The 12,939-nt window shown below is 48.4% G+C and overlaps 1 protein-coding gene across 14 annotated transcripts in view; it reads left to right on the forward strand.

The window, feature by feature from the left end:
- Positions 1 to 12,939, forward strand: part of LOC144769402 (protocadherin gamma-C3-like) — a 917,178-nt gene that overhangs the window by 642,666 nt on the left and 261,573 nt on the right. The gene's annotated exons all lie outside the window — the stretch shown is intronic.

Here is a 12,939-nt window from a genome sequence, read left to right on the forward strand (position 1 = left end):
GAGAGGGAAAGGGAGGGAGGGAGAGAGGGAGCGAGAGAGGGAGTGGGAGAGGGAGGGAGTGAGCGAGGGAGAGGGAGAAAGGGAGAGAGGGAGCAAGGGAGAGAGAGAGAGGGGGAGATGGAGTGAGGGAGAGGTAGAGAGGGAGTGAGAGAGGGAGTGAGAGACAGACAGAGGGAGGGAGAGGGAAGGAAGGAGCGAGGGAGGGAAGGAACAAGGGAGGGAGGGAGAGAGGGAGGGAGCGAGGGAGGGAGCGAGGGAACAAGGGAGGGAGTGAGAGAGAGAGAGGGAGTGAGAGAGAGGGAGTGAGAGAGAGGGGGTGAGAGAGAGGGAGTGAGAGAGAGGGAGTGAGAGGGGGAGTGAGAGAGGGGGAGTGAGAGAGAGGGAGTGAGAGATGGAGGGAGGGAGAGGGAGAGAGAGAGAGAGAGAGAGAGAGAGAGGAGTGAGTGAGGGAGAGTGGGAGGGAGAGAGAGAGAGGGAGTGAGAGAGAGGGAGTGAGAGAGAGAGGGAGTGAGAGAGAGAGGGGGTGAGAGAGAGAGGGAGTGAGAGAGAGAGGGAGTGAGAGAGAGAGGGAGTGAGAGAAAGACAGACAGAGGGAGGGAGAGGGATGAAGCGAGGGAGGGTGGGAGCGAGGGAGAGAAAGAGAGGGGGTGAGAGGGGGAGGGAGAGGGAGCGAGGGAGGGAGGGAGAGAGGGGACGAGAGAGGGAGCGAGGGAGTGAGAGAGGGAGGAGAGAGGGAGAGAGGGAGGGGGGAAAGAGAGAGCAAGGGAGGGAGAGAGATGTGTGTATGCCGGGTCTGGTGGCTCAGTGGATAAAGGCATCCGCTGCAGGGACCAGTGATCAACCTCATGGTCATAGTTTTTTTTGTTGACCTAGCCCACCCCCTCCCCCACTGACCCCGCCCCCACCGGTGCGGCCCTCGGACACAAACCACACTGTAAATTTGGCCCCCGAGAGAAATTTTGTGAGTAACCATGGTCTAGAGTATGGTATTTGTTTGTGTTTTATTATATTGAAGAATGCCTTGCTAGCACAGTATTGTAAGATGGCTGCTGGTGGCTGACTTATATCTTAGCTACAGGGAATGAAGTTTGGATTCCATAAGCAGAGCAGCGTGGTCTACCTATACTTCAACCAAGAATGAATAAAGATGTTGAGACTGTTTTGAAGTGGCTCGTGGAGAACAAGTTGACTTTACCTTTGTCAGTGATGTCAGTGTGCTAAAAGATGTAATTTTTACTATGATACTGTTATGTTGTTCATAGACAGATGCTTAATATGTTAGTTCTCCATTTATGTAAATTGAAAATGATCACTTGCTTATTTCTGATAACATTTCTCTCTGATAACGATTTAATTACATTGCTTTCTCTTAACTGATGTATGTCATTTTCCTGAATAAGTAACATGTATAAATAGAATAAAATCCAGCTGACATGGGGATTGTGTGCTGGTGCTCCAGAATTTGCATTAAAACTGTTTGTGGAATAATGTAGCACAACTGTTTTCTTTTCAATGTCTACAAAATTTAGAATTGATGGATGATCTCTTTTATCTATTAAATTAGTTCTGATAAGGAGTGCTGCATATGTCTGGCCTTTTGTGGTGTTTCATACAAAAGTCACCGACAACGGTGAAAGTTGAAATAAAAAAAAAAAACACCATCTCTTTCACCAGCATACAGGACGATTTCTACAATTTATTTGATTTGGATGCAGGTATTAGATAAATTAAAGTTGAGAGAGACATGTATTTTGAGAAGATTGATTCCTATAAATAGTTTTTGAAGCAAGGGATGGAAGGGGTCTTCTTGCACAGCCTTGGGTACTTCTCTTCACCTCATTTAATGAATGATTACATTATTGGTAGTTATGTAATTTCTTCGGCAATGTAGGAACAGTTATATCATCGAGGGTCATTAATTTATGTGGACATTCTTTTTTCCGACATCAAGAATTTTTTGACATAAAAGTTAGTTTGAACAGGTGGTTTAAAACTGCTATCTTAAACTGGCTGCCAGACCAGGATAATTGTACCTCCTCTGTGATTAGATATCGGTATTACCTACACTGAAAGTTTTGTGGGAGGGAGAGGTGTGGCGCAGCGGCCAGAACAGTTGAATCCGGAGCCCGGGGCTCACAATTCGAACAATGGCTTACTTAATCTTCCCAACAGACCCAAGTACCTTGAAACCTTAAGGTGCGATGTCTTTGCGCTTTACATTTGTTTGCGCTCTCAATAGGATGCTTTTTCAGATGAAAAATAGATGTTGATTGAAAGAGGCAGTATTTTAATAATGACATTTGGAAAATTGAAGAAGGATGGTTTTCTATATTAAACCAAATATAGGACTCAAAATCTGGTAAGAACACATATAAAATCAAAAGTGGTGTAATTATCCTGCTACAGGCTTAATGTTGACCTAATATACTGATAGCTCTACTCCTTAAGTAGAAGTGAGCATTTATATTAATGGCTATTTAAGGAAAAGGCACAGAAAGCAGTCATGAGTGTATACCAGTTAACAACAATATGTGTTGTGTTTTTTGGTATATTTTCATAAGCCAGAAAGTAGCTGGGTTGCAGGCATGCAAAGTAGTTTCTGTGATATTCTTAAGCTGAAATAGTGATATTGTTGTAATATTTGCCTATATGGCCTCAGTTATAGGAATCACACAGAGCTTAGACTGTTTTATATTGCTCTGCCTTAAGGAAGATGCAGCTCAATAAATGCACACAACACCCTAACCGACTCAGCCAAGTTTCTCAGATCTGTGCATTTCTTGCTGCTCCCCTACAGGTTTCTTTCTTTGCATCCTGGGATTTGTAGACCTGTTTCGCCCATTGTTACAAAAAAGCATTACATGTCCGAGAATGCAAAGGAAAATCTGAATTGGAGAAGCAAGTCATACATGGACCTAAAAAACATGTCAGTTGTGCCCAACAAGGACCGAACAGATTCATTCCTTGAGGAGTCTACTCCACCTCTAGGTAGGCACACCCTCTATGACATCCATATCTCAAGTATTACTACATATCAAGGGGAACAGCAAGGAAGTTAGTGATACAAACTAACAACCGAAGACACAAGGGAGTAGGGAACACCACTCACTTCCATGTTAATCAAGCAACAGACATACTAACACATCTGGACACATCTTCCCTCTCTACACTCACCATAAAGCAGACCCACACTACAGGAAATATCGACAAACATACACACAAGAAGTAGGAACCCAATGCCAAACAACAGTCCAAATGGAATTCCCTCACTTAAACTGCCGGCCACCTGAACTGTATGCCCTATGTGCTGCACTAAAGACTGGTACAAAGGTTCCTCACTCCTACCGCAACACCAGTGGTAAAGTGTCCTGACATAACCACTCAAAATACAAGGTTGCAGTTTCTTTTCACCTCAACCATACTTTAACTGGCCATGAATATACATACCCTCTGTCACTCACAACCAAACAGTGCGCAGTCCTCTTCTCACCCCTACTATACCTCAACTAGCCATGAGTACTCACACCACCAGCCACTGATAACAAAGCAGTACAGCAGCCTCACACTTTAAATTCATTTCACCGGTCTCATTGCTACCTGACGGTCAGGGTTCTAGTGTATGAATATGGGCACTTTTGCCTAGCTAAACTAGCCAATCGCATCACCATGTACATCCCTGTAAAGTAGACTATGTTAACACATTCCCATGGTTGTGTTGTTTCTTTATAATGCAGTGTGTATACACAAAATGTTTTAAGGTTTTAAATTAAAAAAAAATGTTGCCTATGGATAAGCCACGTAAAAACATTTTTTGTGTAAAACTAGTTGTGCTATCATGAAATCCTACGGACAACAAACGAGTATGCATTACATTAAGTATAGTGTTGATGTGCTGTCTAATTTAAATAGTGTTCTAAAATAAGCTCATCAGAATTCATGATGTCCTCAAATACAAATATGCTGCAATTTCTTTACTGAATTGCAATAGCAAAAACCTTCCCTGAACCACTTCACTATGCGCAATTACAGTGCTTTGAGGCACTGGTACATGCAATTGTTGATGAACCTCTTGAACTAGACTTTGACATTACATTCCCAGTAGAAAATTGAGGGTGTCCGGCAGGCCCGGCTCCAGGAATTTTTGTTTGGGTGGGCCAAGGGTGAATTTGAGTGGGCCACTGCTGGCCCGATTTGTCACTTATATATCTAGCCAGGCCTGCTTCTGGGCTCTCCTTTATCTCTCCTTAGTCTTACATACTTTTTTACACGTCTCTTTTTAGATGTTATCACTCTCAAAAGTTTTTTTTTCCAATATAATGTCCCTTTGATGGGAAGAGGAGGTTTCTAGGGTGGGAGTGTCAGGCAAGTGACACTACTCAGCCTCCCTCTGTGGGAGCCTTCAGGGAAAAACCCTCTTCATTACTACCTCCATCTGACCCCTAACTCTGCAGCGCACTCCCTTACAGGCTTGATTATCCACTTTTCTACCACCCCTCTCCAGTGCACCTTATCTCACAGCTGACCTTGGGCCCAGCCCTATATCAGCCACCATTCGGTTCTACTTTCAATATTCCCAGTAAAAAACAATAGTAAAATCACCTTCAAACTTGAAACATTGAATATAGCAGTAAATGTAATTAGCATGCACTTAAGTATGCTCCACAGTTGTCCTAATCACCCGACTGTTAACGAAATAAACAAAAACAGAAAGGCCATGACAGGGCCGGCTTTAGTGCTGGTGCGATAGTCTATTTTGGTGCTCCACCAATTACCTCTTTCCCAGTAGATAACTTCACTACCACCCTCCACCAGTGCCCTTCATCTCTCCATAGCCCCTCCCCCTCATGACCTCCTCCTCAGACTCCCTAACTACCACCCTCCACCAGTGCCCCTCATCTCTCCATAGCTCCCCACCCCATGACCTCCTCCTCAGATTTCCTGACTGCCACCCTCTCTGTAGTTCCCCCCACCCCATGAACTCCTCAGATTCCCTGATTGCCACCCTCCATTAGTGCCCCTCATCTCTCTGTAGCTCCCCTCACCCCATGACATCCTCCACAAATTCCCTCACTGACACCCTTCACCAGCGCCTCTCATCTCTCCGTAGTTCCCCCCACCCCATGACCTCCTCCATGGCTTCCCTCACTGCCATCTTCCACTAGTACCCCTCATCTCTCCGTAGCCCCCCATTCCATGACCTCCTTCTCTGATTCCCTCACTGCCACCCTCTACTGGTGCCCCTCACCTCTCTGTAGTTCCTTCCCCAACCCATGACCTGACTCCCTCACTGCCACCCTCCAACAGTGCCCCTCGTCTCTCTGTAGTCCCCCCACCCCATGACCTCCTCCTCGGATATCCTCACTGCCACTCTCCACTAGTGACCCTCATCTCTCCGTTGCCCTCTCTTGTATGCATTTCATTTGTTGTATAGCGCTACTCATATCAGTGTAGGGGGTCACAGTACTTTACATCACAGCACACATTATACAGAGACAATAAATCAGTCTACAAGGAATGTCACATAAGCCAATGAGGATTACAAGGTTTAGAAATCACATGTCATCCATACTGGTTGGCAATATATTTTACAAGTGTTTGGTCTGGAGAAGCACAAACTCGGGATTTAAAGAGTACTCCAGTGGTTGGGGGTTGGCTTTACTGATAAAAATATATAACTGCCCGAAGAAACTCTTTTTAGCAACATTAAAATATTGAAAGACTGGAGACGTTCTAACTATATCACAACACAAAAAACGAAGTTTGTATGCATCTCTTTGATGACAGTTCATAAGTCACTGTCCTATGTTAGGATAGTAACTTCTGAACTGCAAGTAGCACAGATATATATGTGATAAAGGCAGGAACCCACTGAGCTATCCCCATAAGATTCAGTTTATCTGCATTTGAAAACTACCAACAGAAAAATGGTTGCTGTGCAGTAGGATCATAAATCACCAGTTATCTGAACACTTTTTATTGTTGTTGTACATCGGTGGCAGATTTACTGCGAGGGCCAAGGCTCATGTGGGTGGGCCTGGCTTGTGTTTGGGTGGGCCTGGCTCATGTTTGGGTGGGCCTGGCTCATGTTTGGGTGGGCCTGGCTCATGTTTGGGTGGGCCTGGCTCATGTTTGGGTGGGCCTGGCTCATGTTTGGGTGGGCCTGGCTCGTGTTTGGGTGGGCCAGGCTCATGTGTGGGTGGGCCTGGCCCACCCGCTAGAACCAGGCCTGGTGTCCGGTAAGAGATGTCTGGATTTTCCCAAATTCAGGTTGTGTACCCTAGTGTTTAACCTATGAGGATGGCTTTTTCAAGTATTCGGTATATAATATTGTAATGAATAGCCTTTTGACCTTCAAACGTGCCTGATCCTATCCAATGCATAAGCTGATGGAAATATATATATATTTTTTAATTATGAATCTTGTTGAGTCGCTTGCTGCTCCCAGTGCCTAGATACCCCCTGTTTTAGCCACTCTGTAAATGCATTTGACATGATGTGACTGTGGTGGCAGCACAAGCCTATCCTTCCCATTTACGTGACTTAGACAACTTTAAAATCAGCTAATTTAGGAAATGTGAAGACAGTTCAATATCTGCATTTATATTACTATAGTCTTGCTGTTCCCGCCATTCTAGAGATGCCTTTAGAGCGTCCTGTTCTTTGGCGTCTGGGATCGAAGTAATGTCTCCTGGTAGTGATAGCTGCTGAGACACCAGTTGTGTCGTGCTGAGGTAATGGTGGCCTCACTCTTTTACTGAACAATTTTGAGCCTCACATTTGTTGTCACATGCACAAAACAGTCCCTCGATCTTTAGTATGCTCTCTTAATTCACATACAGCCAGCATGTTCTGTTGCATCTATCATGCACACTAGTTGGAGTGTCCTGCCCACACTGTGGGCCCGCTCTTCTTTGGAGGTACTGCCATTTATTTGATTTAACTTGCACATATACTGCTGAATCTAGGCCCCCACTTTGGTAATCTGAATGCTCTTCCTCGAGTGTTGCATTTGCTCCCTTGGGATAACCAGTTCTAGAACTTATTTTGCTGTTTTTAGAGATGGGAGTTCATGGGTTGCATTGTATGGGGTGGCATTGCCCTTTGGGGAGTTCCGGTCTTTATTTTCACTAACGTTCTAATGGAATTTCATTGCTAATCAAGCCAACCAAGCAAACTTAGTTCATACATACCTATTAGTCTTTCGGAGACTGCGTGAAGAATGGTGTGTCGCCCATCCAGGAATTTGAATGGGATATTCTCTGGTCTCATGTTCAAACATTGTTCGGACATTGTTTGGGGTCTAAGGCAGAGTTCAACTGTTGTCTGATAAATTAAGGTAAAAGAAGCATCTGTGTTGCCTGAAACAAGTCCGGAGTGTCCCATTCTTTTTTTGTATTACTCTAGCAATGTTTGACGAAATAGGATTGTAATATTTGGGTGGTAAGATTTTACATTATATATTCTGAAAATTTTAATTTATATGCTCAGAATTCTTAGACTTTTTTTCTATTGAAGTTATCTTGGTCTCAAAAAATATGGTTTTAAGGACCAACAGAAAACGATGCTATTTCCGGTTTACCTCTATGTTGTGCCTCTAAAATAAGCTGTTATAGGGCCCGGGGATCTAGATTGTTATTTTTAGTGTCTTAGCCTTTCCTTCCCTGTAGTCCCAGGATTCAGATTCATGCCTAGTAATGTCAGCATCTTCTTCAGCATGAATGTGTACCTTACTGGACCTCTTCATCCGAGGTTCGGGTCCATTGACGAACAGCAGTGTTGATCGCTTCCTCTCTAGGTACATGATGTCCTGGAACATCAAACACAAACAAAGAAACACCCTCTACAAATTCCAATGTGCTAATGTGGACCTCCTGTTCTAACTTGGAAAATGCCGAGTGACATCACGGTACTCCATATGAATATCGGATGGTTTAATAAGATGGTCTAAATATGTCACGACTCCCAGTCACTGCCAGATACAACTTATTTGAACAGTCGTTCTCGGGCCTCTCTACTGCGACTATTTCTGCACAGTCTCAAGCCAAGAAACGTCTGTGCTGAATAACACTTAGGAATCCCAGTCCAGCAGTGCGAGAGATGAGCCCTGTGCATGTCTAGTCTCTCTCGTTCAGAGACACCTGTGGAATCATTTGAAAGTCTAAACCAGCTATTGTGCTTGAGCCGGTCTGTCCCTATTCACCGTCCATGTGTGGTACAAAACCCAGTAATAATCCCTTTTCCAAGATGTACTCCTCATTTTCCCTATGCATGTGGCAGGTGCTTTAGCTGAAGTGGGGGGGGGCGGGGGGGGCGCCTCTTGCTAGTTTCTTTTGGGGTCTTGCAGAGGTGAGCGTGTTGCAGTTTGAGTCAAAGAACTTAAAGTTCTTCTTCCCCCCCCCCTCCCAAAGCCGAATCAGAGATAGCTGTGTTGACCTTTCTCTACGACACCATCAGGGGTTAGATACCTGCTCCAAATGCCCTCGGCAGTGGAGGCAAATCAAACGCCTCATGGGGCACAGGAGGGTGGGTGCAGATAGATGTTTCTGCATTGAGATTGTTCCCATGAACTTCACCCCACGGCCTCATACGCCCTTCAGCCTCGGTTGTTGCGGGTCAGTTAAGAAAGTGATGGGTAGGTATTGTCGCATTGACACAAAACATTGTTTTCGGGTTATCTGCGGTCACTATTACCACTGTAAATAGAGAACAGGTGTCCATCTAACGCTGTGGCTGTAATATCGCGTTACTCGGGCTCACGGAGACCAACAACAGTTTCTGAGCTCCTGCTGCTGCTTTGGGGCCCATTGGGGAGAGGGGGGGGGGGGAAGAAAGCACCGACCCGAGACTCAAGGTAAGTGTGATAAAGGCCGCTTTATTGGAAGCAGGTGCATCCTACCCAATAACATCCTCGGCCTGCGCCGCACAATCTAAACATAAATATGTAATTTCCTGCCTCACCCCACCCCCTCCCCTAACTGATTCCCACAACCCACAAACAGTAACAATTAGCATAACGTCAATTTGCCTCTCCACCTGGCTAAATACTTTATTGTGCTTGACCTACCCCCCGATACTCCAAACAGTTCTCCTACTCTTCCCCCATATATTAGGAAGAACCGCCCCCACAAACTGAATGCACCCCACACCTGCTCCAGCGACATGCGAAAACCCCCCACCCAATCCAAAAACCCCCTTTTTACACAGAATACAAAACATTGTAAATAGCCGAGAAAAGCCCAGGCGCAATTCGCCACAGTAGAAACACATGTCGGCCATCTACGATTTCAGCTATGCAAATAAAGAGCAATTATCCACCAAGCACGAACTCTTCTGCTTCTATTCATACAAAAAAAAAAAGGATTAAGCCTAAGGCCACCAAGGTGTAACGTCCAACAAACTCATCACCCCGTTCAAACCCCGTCTTACACCAGCCTCCAACAAAACAAAGCCAAAACCCCATGCCCCCACTCCCCCGAAAAGGAAAATCCCCCGTAAAGTGCAGTGCCTGCCCGTGGGCACCCCCCCCCCGTATCATGGCCCAGGGAGGGAGGGAGGGAAAAAATGTTCTACGACGCTACCCCCCGCCCGGCGGCCGAGACACCTCACATAAAATGGTGTCTCTGCCGCGTGGCCGGGCGGGAACCACAGCCCCGCCCACCAGGAAGCCCAGCCCAACCCCGCCCCCCAGCCCAAAAGCTACCAACAACCCAAGACCCCGTCCCCGTGTGGCGCCATCTATACCCCCCCCTCTCCCCGGCCCCAAATTCCCCCGGGGGGGGCAGGCCTCCCTCCGGTCGGCCCCCCCCCCCAGGACCCCATTGGGGCCCATTGGGGAGAGGGGGGGGGGGGGAAGAAAGCACCGACCCGAGACTCAAGGTAAGTGTGATAAAGGCCGCTTTATTGGAAGCAGGTGCATCCTACCCAATAACATCCTCGGCCTGCGCCGCACAATCTAAACATAAATATGTAATTTCCTGCCTCACCCCACCCCCTCCCCTAACTGATTCCCACAACCCACAAACAGTAACAATTAGCATAACGTCAATTTGCCTCTACACCTGGCTAAATACTTTATTGTGCTTGACCTACCCCCCGATACTCCAAACAGTTCTCCTACTCTTCCCCCATATATTAGGAAGAACCGCCACTCGAGGGACGTGTTAACGGGCCTCGACCCCCCCTAGGACTCCCCCTCCCCAAACCCCCTCACCGCGTATAGGGCCATGCCCTCCGTCACCAATGTATAGGGCCATGCCCTCCATCACCAATGTATAGGGCCATGTCCTCCGTCACCAATGTATAGGGCCATGCCCTCCGTCACCAATGTCTAGGGCCATGCCCTCCATCACCAACGTATCGGGCCATACCCTCCGTCACCAATGTATAGGGCCATGCCCTCCGCCACCAATGTCTAGGGCCATGCCCTCCGTCACCAACGTATCGGGCCATGCCCTCCATCACCAATGTATAGGGCCATGCCCTCCGTCCCCAATGCGTAGGGCCATGCCCTCCGCCACCCCTGCATAGGGCCATGCCCTCCGTCACTAACTGTATAGGGCCATGCCCTCAGTCGACGTCACCCCCGGGGCGTGCTTCCTGGCCGCGGAATCGAGCTCCCTAACAGGTATGCCGCACTAACACGGGGCCGTGCCCCCTCTCTGGCGCCCACAGAGAGAAGCCCTCCGGATGCGTGTCCCATACCTGCGCCCGTCCGCCAGGAAGAAACCCACCGTCACCAAGGTATAGGGCCATGCCCTCCGCCACCAATGTCTAGGGCCATGCCCTCCATCACCAACGTATCGGGCCATGCCCTCCGTCACCAATGTATAGGGCCATGCCCTCCGTCCCCAATGCGTAGGGCCATGCCCTCCGCCACCCATGCATAGGGCCATGCCCTCCGTCACTAACTGTATAGGGCCATGCCCTCAGTCAACGTCACCCCCCGGGGCGTGCTTCCCGGCCGCGGAATCGAGCTCCCTAACAGGTATGCCGCACTAACACGGGCCGTGCCCCTTCTCTGGCGCCCACAGAGAGAAGCCCTCCGGATGCGTGTCCCATACCTGCGCCCGTCCGCCAGGAAGAAACCCCTGCCGCAGCGCCCCCAAACCCCCCGTCACCTACCCTACCCCGCAGCCCCCGACATGGCAGCAGCACCGTTCGGCGTCAGACCCCACTGCGCGTTGCGACCCCCCGTCCTCCGGCGGGCGTGTTCCCTGGCCACGGAGTCGAGCTCACCCCGTAGAATGACCACACCGACATGGGACCGTGCTTCCTCTCTGGCACCCAGAAAGAAGTCCCTCCACAGTGCGCCACCTCCAGAGCCTGTCCGCCAGGAAAAAGCCCACTGCAGAGAATGTACCCCTCATCCCGCGCGACTCATTGAAACGTGAATTTTGTGCACCGGATTCACAAGCGCACCTGCAGATATCTTGTCAGGTTATTCCCTCCAGGCCGTCAACCGTGAAAAATGTCACTAACAGAAACTCTATGCGCTCGCCTCCTTGTCCCCCCTAATACAATGGTCCTACAGAAGATATCCGCGTGGCACTCCGTAATACACCTTGCATAGGAAAGATCAGCAAGATATAAACTGTAAAGAAAAGCATGTATACGTTTCACAGCTTGCCAGACAGGAACCCGGGCCCAGAATTCAATATATTTCACTTAAACGGAGGCGCAAAGTGCAACTCCGCAGTGCTCTACCGCAAAAACCGCGCCGCACCAAAGTTACCAAGGGTTGCCGTGCAATCGAGCGCCATCTAAAATGAAGTACAATACCCCACCTGGATTGCCAAGCATCTGCTCCCGCTCCGCTCTCCACTCACCCAATCCCTCGCCACTTCAGAAACAGGTGGACCCCACCACTTTGGTAACGTATCATATATTAGGCCTGTCAGTGCACATGCCTCGCTCATGTCAGATGAAAGGATGTAAGGGCAAATGCACCATCTTCTGATCAGATTGAATGAGCGCCCAGGCCTACACCGCAGTTGCCCAACAGAGCCCTATTCCTCGTACCAAGAAGGCGGGAAATCAATATTTCGCGGCCATGACCACAGACATCCCCCCTAATCCAGGAAAGAGGTAATCAACTTTCCCCCTGCATATGCAAGGCATCTCCTCCCTACTTTAGCATAGGAGATGGCCTACTCGTCCAAGGCATCTCCTCCCTACTTTAGCATAGGAGATGGCCCACTCGTCCAGGTAACGTCTGCATAGATATAACCCGTCAGTAAAGGAGCAGCGAGACCAAAGACATTGGCCGCAAATGTGGGTTTCACAACCTCCTGACCTTGCGAACCCTGCTGACACCGCAAGAGGGCGTATAGGTCGAGTAATAAGATATACAATATTCATTATGAATAAAACGTAATTAATAATAAAAGTCATTCCGCCCCCTTGGAGTCCGCAGACATGCGTCCCCCCGGGTGGGCATCAGAGGCAACCTCAGGCCGGGGCATGTCTCCGCCAGAAAGCTGTTCTTCCTGGCCTTTGAACTGTCAGGATATTTATGGTGGGCGTGGAGAGGCGGCCAGACCTGGAGGGCGGGAAGGGGCCGAGGGGATGTGGCTACCGCTGGGCCACAGGCTGGGACACGCGCCAGTTGACCCGCAGCGCGTCCAGTGGGCAGGAGCTGGCGCGCGCCGCGTCTGGCAGGCACTCCTTTCATCTGGCGGCGTAGGATGACGCTACGTTTAATAGGATCATAAAGCGCTACGCTGCTGCGCAAAACTTTCAATTGCGCAGGATCGGCACTTCTGCAGAGGACGTGGTATGGCACTGGTATTTACATTGTGTTACAATACAGTATGGTCCATACCTCTTACCTAAAGCGCTTAGAATCATAGAAGTACAGGATTTCTCCCCTGGAATGAGTACTTCTGAATTAAGGGCAGTGTCGTCACTTCTCCACTAGATTCCAATACTTGTAAATTAAGC

This window comes from Lissotriton helveticus, chromosome 7 (genome assembly GCF_964261635.1).
Source record: "Lissotriton helveticus chromosome 7, aLisHel1.1, whole genome shotgun sequence".
Taxonomy (NCBI): domain Eukaryota; kingdom Metazoa; phylum Chordata; class Amphibia; order Caudata; family Salamandridae; genus Lissotriton; species Lissotriton helveticus.